Consider the following 10,338-nt stretch of genomic DNA (forward strand, 5'->3'; position numbering starts at 1 on the left):
CTGGGAATGCAGGGTTGGTTCAATATACAGAAATCCATCAATGCAATCCACTACATAAACAAACTCAAAGAAAAAAACCACATGGTCATTTCATTGGATGCAGAAAAAGCATTTGAAAAATTCAGCATCCTTTCATGCTTAAAGTCTTGGAGAGAACAGGAATTCAAGGCCCATACCTAAACATAGTAAAAGCAATATACAGCAAACCGGTAGCCAGCATTAAACTAAATGGAGAGAAACTTGAAACAATCCCACTGAAATCAGGGACCAGACAAGGCTGCCCCCTTTCTCCTTATCTTTTCAATATTGTACTTGAGGTACTAGCTCGGGCAATTCGACAACATAAGGAGGTCAAAGGGATACAAATTGGAAAGGAAGAAGTCAAACTATCATTATTTGCAGACGACATGATAGTCTACCTAACTGACCCAAAAAACTCCACTAGAGAGCTCCTACAGCTGATAAACAACTTCAGCAAAGTGGCAGGTTATAAAATCAACTCAAGCAAATCAGTGGCCTTCCTATACTCAAAGGATAAGCAGGCTGAGAAAGAAATTAGGGGAATGACCCCCTTCACAATAGCCACAAACAGTATAAAGTATCTTGGGGTGACTCTTACCAAACATGTGAAAGATCTGTATGACAAGAACTTCAAGACTCTGAAGAAGGAAATGGAAGAAGACCTGAAAAAATGGGAAAACCTCCCATGCTCATGGATCGGTAGAATCAATATAGTTAAAATGGCCATTTTGCCAAAAGCAATATACAGATTCAATGCAATACCCATCAAAATCCCAACTCAATTCTTCACAGAGTTAGAAAGAGCAATTATCAAATTCATCTGGAACAACAAAAAAACCAGGATAGCTAAAACTATTCTCAGCAACAAAAGAAAATCTGGGGGAATCAGTATCCCTGACCTCAAGCAATACTACAGAGCAATAGTGTTAAAAACTGCATTGTATTGGTACAGTGACAGGCAGGAGGATCAGTGGAACAGGATTGAATATCCAGAAATAAACCCACACACCTATGGCCACTTGATCCTCGACAAAGAGGCTGAAAACATCCAATGGAAAAAAGATAGCTTTTTCAACAAATGGTGCTGGTTCAACTGGAGGTCAACATGCAGAAGAATACGAATTGATCCACCCTTGTCTCCTTGTACTAAGCTCAAATCCAAATGGATCAAGGACCTCCACATAAAGCCAGACACTCTGAAGCTAATAGAAAAGAAACTGGGGAAGACCCTTGAGGACATCGGTACAGGGAGAAAGTTTCTGAACAGAACACCAATAGCGTATGCTCTAAGAGCAAGAATTGACAAATGGGACCTCATCAAATTACAAAGTTTTGTAAGGCAAAGGACACCATCAAGAGGACAAATCGGCAACCAACAAATTGGGAAAAGATCTTCACCAATCCTACATCAGATAGAGGGCTAATATCCAATATATATAAAGAACTCAAGAAGTTAGACTCCAGAAAACCGAACAACCCTATTAAAAAATGGGGTACAGAGTTAAACAAAGAATTCTCACCTGAAGAACTTCAGATGGCGGAGAAGCATCTTAAAAAATGCTCAACTTCATTAGTCATTAGGGAAATGCAAATCAAAACAACCCTAAGATTTCATCTTACACCAGTCAGAATGGCTAAGATTAAAAATTCAGGAGACAGCAGGTGTTGGAGAGGGTGTGGAGAAAGAGGAACACTCCTCCACTGCTGGTGGGGTTGCAAATTGGTACAACCACTTTGGAAATCAGTCTGGCGGTTCCTCCGAAAACTGGGCACCTCACTTCCAGAAGATCCTGCTATACCACTCCTGGCCATATACCCAGAGGATTCCCCACCATGTAATAAGGATACATGCTCTACTATGTTCATAGCAGCCCTATTTATAATTGCCAGATGCTGGAAAGAACCCAGGTATCCCTCAACAGAAGAGTGGATGCAAAAAATGTGGTATATCTACACAATGGAGTACTATTCAGCCATTAGAAACAATGAATTCATGAAATTCTTAGGCAAATGAATGGCGTTAGAATACATCATACTAAGTGAGGTAACCCAGACTCAAAAGGTGAATCATGGTATGCACTCACTAATAAGTGGTTATTAACCTAGAAAACTGGAATACCCAAAACATAATCCACACATCAAATGAGGTACAAGAATAAAGGAGGAGTGGCACCTGGTTCTGGAAAGACTCAGTGAAACAGTATTCAGCAAAACCAGAACGGGGAAGTGGGAAGGGGTGTGTGTTGAGGACAGGGGAAGAGAAGGGGGCTTATGAGACTTTCGGGGAGTGGGGGGGGGGGCTAGAAAAGGGGAAATCACTTGAAATGTAAATAAATTGTATCGAATAAAAAAAAAAAAAAAGAAAGAAACCTTGCACAGAAATTTGTGGAACAGCCCAGCTGTCAGGTACAGATCTATATTTTCTTTTGATATGGTTTGTTACTATCTCTTTGAAATTGTTGTTTTCTAGTGAGAGACAGAAATGGAATGGATCTGGGTGGAAAAGAGGGAAAGAGGAACTGTGAGGATTTGAGGGAGGGGAAACTTTAATAAGGATATATTTTATGAGAAAAAATATTTTCAATAAAAGAAAAAAATAGTGGGAAAAGGAATTAAACACAAGTGAGCTCAGAGGTTTTCCATAATTATTGTATTTAAAACTATATTTATTACTTATAATAATATCAAATAGGAATAGGGAATTGGAAATTTACGAAAAATTTACTGTGAATAATATATACACGCACACACACACACATATATATATATATATATATATATATATATATATATATATATATATATATATATATACATATATATATAATTTTTGACACAGGGAACCTCCAATTAAAATAAATCTCAAACTTAGAGCATAAAATACATATAAAACATCAATACTTCACCCAAAGGACACAGGTTATCAAACAAAGTTCTCAGTGCCAGAAATGAGAAAACCCACTTTGAGTTGTTGACCAAGGGAGACTAACAGACTCCAAAGTATATATAGGATACTGCTGCTGCCCTTGGTTACCTCAGAAGTTAAAATAAAATACCTTGATGAAGACACCACACAATTTAAACACAAACATGAAAGAATTGATCAGTATCTGAACTGAATGTCTATGCCACAAGGACTAGCTTTCCTGGTACTACGAAGTGTTATTGAGTTGCCATGGAAGAGAAGCAAGCAATAGTCTGACCCAGCAGTGAGCCCCATGAATCAAAACAATGACCAGCATGGCAAGACACTCCTTAACATAAAATGTAGCACCTCATATCTAGGAGGTAGCCTGAAACTTTCTAAATGGACTTTAGATCAGCACAATAGGAGGAAATTATGCTTGATACTAGAGACCTAGCCAAAACCCCAAGTTAACGAGGTTATGAATCTTAAAGCAGAACATAAAATCACTAATTTACTAAAACAGTATAATTCTTAACTGTATTCTACATAGTTATCCTTGTACCACCTAAATATACAGCTTTCATCACCCATCACAGAAGCTTCTCTTTGCCATAAATAAAGACCACTACAGAGAACTACAAGTAGTGAAAATGTAGAGAACAATTGATCTTTAGTTCCAAGGCCCAATTTATCTATATGCAACACAATTCTGCTCCTGAAGTTCAGAGAATTTAGCCCAAAATATTAGCACCAAAACTCACAATAACAAAAAGACAATTCACAGACCACATTAAACTCAAGAAGAAGGAAGACCAAAGCGTGGATGCTTCAGTCCTTATTTGAAGAAGGAACACAATATTAACCAGAGGAAATAAGGAAACAAAGTGTGGAGCAGAGACTGAAGGAAAGGCCATATAGAAACTACCCCACCTTGGGATCCAACCCTTATACAGTCACCAAACACGGAAACTATTGTGGATGCCAAGAAGTGTTTACTGACAGGAAGCTGATAGAGCTATCCCTTTAGAGGCCTAAATGTCAGAGCCTGACAAATTCAGAGGCAGATGCTCTCAGCCAACCATTGGACTGAACACAGGGTTCCCAATGGAAGAGTTAGCTGAAGGTGTTTACAATCTCATAGGAAGAACAATAATATCTATCATGCAGATCACACCCCATGAAGCACCCAGGGACTAAACCACCCACCAAAATATACACATGGAGGGACCCATGGCTCCAGCCACATATGTAGCAGAGGATGGCCTTCTTGGTTATCAATGGGAGGGTAGGCACTTGTTCCTGTGAAGGCTCGATGCCCCACTGTAAGGGAATGCCAGGGTTCTAGACAGGAGTGGGTGGTTGGGTGGGGAAGAAGCCTCATAGAAGCTGGAGGAGAGGGAATGGAATACGTGTTTTCTATGGAGGAACATGGGATAGCATTTGAAATGCTAACAAGGAAATGCTAAACAAGGAAATGGGATAGCATTTGAATTGTAAATAAAGAAAATATTCAATAAAAATATAAAAACTCAGAGAACATCAAGAAAGAGGAGAAAGTAAGATTATGAGCCAGAATATCAAGAGACACTTTCAGCCAGGGAGATGTGCTGAAGCCTACTTTAGTTGATGCCAATTAGTAAAAGCTGAAAACAACACTATTAGAGAATGGTGGGTACAGTAAGGAGCCCAGAGAACACAGGAGTGGCAGAGGAGCTGGGACAAGGTCTCTCTGTGCTCCACCTGCATCCAGAATCTGGGCAGCTCCACAACTGTCTGCACACCAATTCTGCCAGGGGAGAAATGCTCTTCAGGGAGTGATTTGACTCCAGGGTTTAGAGTTGAGACTTTGAATTTCTCTCCAGTGACTGAGTAAGTAAGTAACAACCAGGAGCTCAGGGAACACATGAGTGGCAAAACACTTGGGACATGGTCTGACCGAGCTCCACCTGCACCCAGGAGCTGGGAAGCACACAGCACTCTGTGCAAGGGGAGAGTCAATCACCCAGTGGTGCTGAGACAGGCTTGCAGGCCCACAGGAGGCATACCAGCCAGAGACAGCAGAATCAACTAACACCAGAGACAACCAGATGATGAAAGGCTAACATAGTAACATTACCAACAGAAATCAAGGGAGCATGGAACCATCTGAACCCAGTTCTCCCACAACAGGAAGTCCTAGATACCCCAACATACTGGAAAAGCAAGATCTGGATTTAAATCACAGTTCATGATGCTGATAGAGGGCTTCAAGAAGGACATAAATAACTCCCTTAAAGAAATAGAGGAGAACATAGGTAAACAGGGAGAAGCCCTTAAAGAATTATAGAAAAGCACAACCAAACAGGAGAAAGAATTGAAGAAAAACATCCAGGATCTAAAAATGGAAATAGAAACAGTAAAAAAAGAAATCACAAATGGAAACAACTCTGGGCATAGAAAACTTAAGAAAGAAGTCAGAAGTCATAGATGCAAGCATCAGCAGCATAATACAAAAGAAAGAAGAGAGAATCTCAGATGCAGAAGATACCATTGAAGGCATTGACAAAACAGTCAAAAAATGCAAAATGCTAAAAGCTCCTGACCCAAATCATCCAGGAAATCCAGGACAAAATGAGAAGCCCAAACCTAATGATTATAGGTATAGAAGAGAGTGCAGATTTCCAACTTAAAGGGCCAGTAGATGTCTTCAAAAAATTATAGAAGAAAAGTAACCTAAAGAAAGAGATACCCATGAACACATAAGAAGCCTACAGAACTTCAAATAGATTGGACCAGAGAAGAAATTCCCCTTGTCACGTAATAATTAAAACACCAAATGCACAAAGCAAAGAAAGAATATTAAAAGCAGTAAGAGAAAAAATCAAATATCATGTAAAGGTAGACCTATCAGAATTACACACAGACTTCTCCCCAGAGACTATGAAACCACAGGATCCTGGACAGGTGTGGTACAGACAGGAAGGGAACACAAAGACCAACCCTGGCCACTATACCCAGAAAGTTCTCAATTACCCCAGCAAAAGTCTCAATTACCATAGATGGAGAAACAAAGGTGACAAAACAAATTTACAATATATCTTCCCACAAATTCAGCCCTTCAAAGGAAAATGAATGAAAAATACCACCAAAAGGAACGAAAATACAAATTAATAAAAGCAAGATAGTAATCTTTTAACAAACCCAAAAGAAGAGAGACACCCAAACAGAACTCCATCTCTAATAACAAAAATAACAGGATGAAACAATCACTTCTCCTTAATATTTCTTAATAACAATGGACTCAATTCTCCAAGAAAAAGACAAAGACTAACAAACTGGATACATAAGCAGGGCCTAACATTTTGCTGCAGACTGTAAACTCACTTCAGGCACAAAGGCAGACACTACCTCAGAGTAAAAGCCTAGAAAACAATTTTCCAAGCAAATGGTTCTAAGAAAAAAGCTGGAGTAGCCATTCTAATGTTGAATGAAATCAGATTTTAACCTAAAGTAAGCAAAAAAGATAAGGATGGACACTTCATACTCAGCAGAGGAAAAATCAACCAAGATGAACTCTCAATTCTGAACATCTATGCTCCAAATACAAGGGTACTCACATTCATAAAGGAAACTTTACTTAAAGAACATACTGTACCCCACACAATAATACTGAGAAATACCAGTACCCCATTCTCATCAATGTACAGATTGTGAAAACAAAATCTAATCAGAGACACAGTGAAACTAACAGAAGTTATGAACCAAATGTATTTAACAGATATCTATAGAACATTTTATCCTAAAACAAAAGAATATACCTTCTTCTCAGGACTCTTGGTAGCTTCTCCAAAACTTAAAATATACTTGGTCACAAAACAAACCTCAGCAGATATAAGAAGACTGAAATAATTCCATGCACCCTATTATGTCACCATGGACTAAGGCTGGTCTTCAATAAAAACAAAAACAACAAAAAGCCCACATACACATGGAAACTGAATGACAATCTACGCAATGATAATTTGCTCAAAGAAGAAATAAAGAAAGAAATTAAAAACCTTTTTAGAACATCCCCAAACTTAATGGACGCAATGAAATAGTGCCAAGAGTAAAACTTGTAGCTTTGAGTGGCTCCAAAAAGAAACTGGAAAGAGCATATACTAGCAGCTTGACAGCACAGCTGAAGTCTCTAGAACAAAAAGAAGCAAATACATTCAAGAGGAGTAGATGGCAGGAAATAATCAAACTCAGGGCTGAAATCAACTAAAATCGAAACAAAAAGAACTATACAAAGAATCAAACAAACCAGGACCTGGTTCTTTGAAAAAGCAACAAGATAGATAAGCCCTTAGCCAACTAACCAGAGGGCGCAGAAACAGTATCCAAATAAGCAAAGCCAGAAATGAAAAGGGAGACATAACAACAGATACTGAGGAAATCCAAAAAAATCCTCATATCCTACTACAAAAGTTTAGGCTCAACAAAAGTGGAAAATCTACATGAAAAGGACAAGTTCTTAGACAGATACCAGGTACCAGAGTTAAATCAGGATCAGAACAATCCCATAACCCCTAAAGAAATTTAAGCAGTCATTAATAATCTCCTAACCAAAAGCAGCCAACGACCAGATGGGATTAATGCAGAGTTCTATCAGACTTTCAAAGAAGAACAAATAGCAATGCTCTTCAAACTATTCTGCAAAATAGAAACGTATAGATTACTACCCAATTCATTTTATGAAGCCACATTTACTCTGATACTTAAACCACACAAAGACCCGACAAAGAAAGAGAATTTTAGACCAATTTCCCTTATGAATATTGATGCAAAAATACTCAGTAAAATTCTTGCCAACCAAACCAAGAACACATCAACATGATTATCCAACATGATCATCCAACATGATCAATAGGCTTCATCCCAGGGATATAGGGATGTTTCGATATATGGAAATCAATCAATGTAATCTACTATATAAACAAACTCAAATGGAAAAAACATATGATAATTTCATTAGATACTGAATAATCATTTGACAAAATCCAACACCTCTTCATGGTAAAAATTCTTGGAAAGATCAGAAATTCAAGGCCCATAAATAAACACAGTAAAAGCAATATACAGCAAACCAGTAATCAACATCAAACTAAATGGAGAGAAAGTAGAAGTAATCCCACTGAAATCAGGGGCTAGACAATGCTGTCCACTCTCTCCTTACCTGTACAATATAGTACTTGAAGTCCTAGCCAGAGCAATAAACCACAAAAGGAGGTCAAATGGATTCAAATTGGAAAGGCTGGTTATATACCCAGAAGATGCTTCAACATGTAATAAGGACACATGCTCCACTATGTTCATAGCAACCTTTTTTATAATAGCCAGAAGCTGGAAAGAACCCAGATATCCTTCAACAGAGGAATGAATACAGAAAGTGTTAGAATGGCCAAGGTCAAAGCCTCAGGGGACAGGAAATGCTGGATAGGATGTGGAGAAAGAGGAATACTTCTCTATTGCTGGTGGGATTGCAAGCTGATAAAACCACTCTGGAAATCACTTTGGCAGTTCCTCAGAAAACTGGACATAGCACCTGAGGACCCAACTATACCACTCCTGGGCATATACCCAGAAGATGCTCTAACATGCAATAAGGACACATGCTCCACTATGTTCATAGAAGCCCTATGTATAATAGTCAGAAGCTGGAAAGAACACACAAGGTATACACTTATTGATAAGTGGATATTAGACCAAAAGCTCTGAATACCCAAGATATAACTCATAGACTGACCACATGAAGCTCATGGAGGAAAACCAATGCATTGGTCTTATTCAAAAATGGATCAAACACCCATGACTCAGAGCCAACCAATAGACTGAGCCTTGGGTCCACAATGTAGCATCTAGAGAAAGGGCCCAAGGAGCTAAAGAGTTTTGCAACCCTAAAAGAGGAACAATAATATGTACCAACCACTATCCCCAGAGCTCCAAGGGACTAAACCACCAACCAAAGAGTAGACATGGAGGGTCCTATGGTTCCAGCTACATATGTAGCAGAAGATGTCCATTTCAGATATCAATGAGAAGGGAGACCGTTGGTTCTTTGAAGGTGTGATTACCCAGAATAAGGAAATGAAAGTCAGGAAATTGGGGTGACTAAGGGTGATGAGGGTGTATGTAGGGGGTGGGTGGATGGGATAGCCAGTTTTCCAGAGGGGTAACAAGGAAAGAACATACCATTTGCAATGTAAATAAAGCAAATATCTTTAAAAATATCTAAAAAAAGTAAATATTTTGGGACATTGAATCCTCTAGAGATGAAACACCTGTGATATTTCAATATTATTTATACCTAAACCATACTTGAACAAGAAAAAAAAAGCATGCTAATTCACACACTAATGTGTAAGGGAGAAATCGCATGTGGCACCACACCAAGATATAGAAATGCTCACAGTGAAAAAAAATAACCATCTCAGTTAAACTCCTCTACTGTTTATTGAATAACAAGTCATCCACCCTGAAATTTCAAGTACAGCCAACACTTAAAAGGGAAGGGGGCTTATCTGACTTTTGGGGAGTGGGAAACCAGAAAAGGTGAAATCATTTGAAATGTAAATAAAAAATATATCAGATAATATTTAAAAAAAAGAAAAAATTCATCAGGATAGACAGATGATAGATAGATAGGGATAGATATAAATAGATATAGAATATATATGTGTTTGTGTATGTATGTTTGTTTGTATAAAGAGGCTATGAATTTAAGAGAAAATTGAGAAATGGGAAGAAACTGTGGGAAGGACAAAGGGATAATGATTAATTATATTTTAATTAAAAATAAATCAGCTTACAAGATTCATGTTACATGAATTGATCCCAGTCATTACTGCAGCTATATTTCACAGAGCACTGCCTCATTTGTGACCTGGTGAGACAACATATCATGCAGCATGTCTACAGAAGTGTTACTCTAAATGACAGGGAAGCAGACTTTTTTACCCTGAGATCAAAGGGCAAGAAAGTTGTATCTCTATGATAAGAAGAATATTTCATTTTTTATGGACTTAATACTTTTGAATTGAATTAGTTTGTAAAGAGAGGAAAGTTTCCTAAGACTCAGTTTTATCTGAGTGTGCAGCTAATAATTTTAATTATAAATATTATTAAATTGAGTGTTAATTTAAATGCTAAATTATTTTATTTATCTAGATCAATTAAAGCAATTAAGCTTGTAAAAATAAGCCCATTTTTTAAGATGATAACTCAATAGATAAAGCACTTGCCTTGTAAGAGTGAGGACTGGAGGTCAAACCTCCACATAATTTCTAGGTAGTTACCTTGATCTGCCTGTAGTTGCAGGACTCAGAAGGCAGAGACAGGACAATTTTGGAGCAATCTAGCTATCCAGACTAGCTCTATTGTTGAGTTCA

Source organism: Apodemus sylvaticus, chromosome 7, assembly GCF_947179515.1.
Source record: "Apodemus sylvaticus chromosome 7, mApoSyl1.1, whole genome shotgun sequence".
Classification (NCBI taxonomy): domain Eukaryota; kingdom Metazoa; phylum Chordata; class Mammalia; order Rodentia; family Muridae; genus Apodemus; species Apodemus sylvaticus.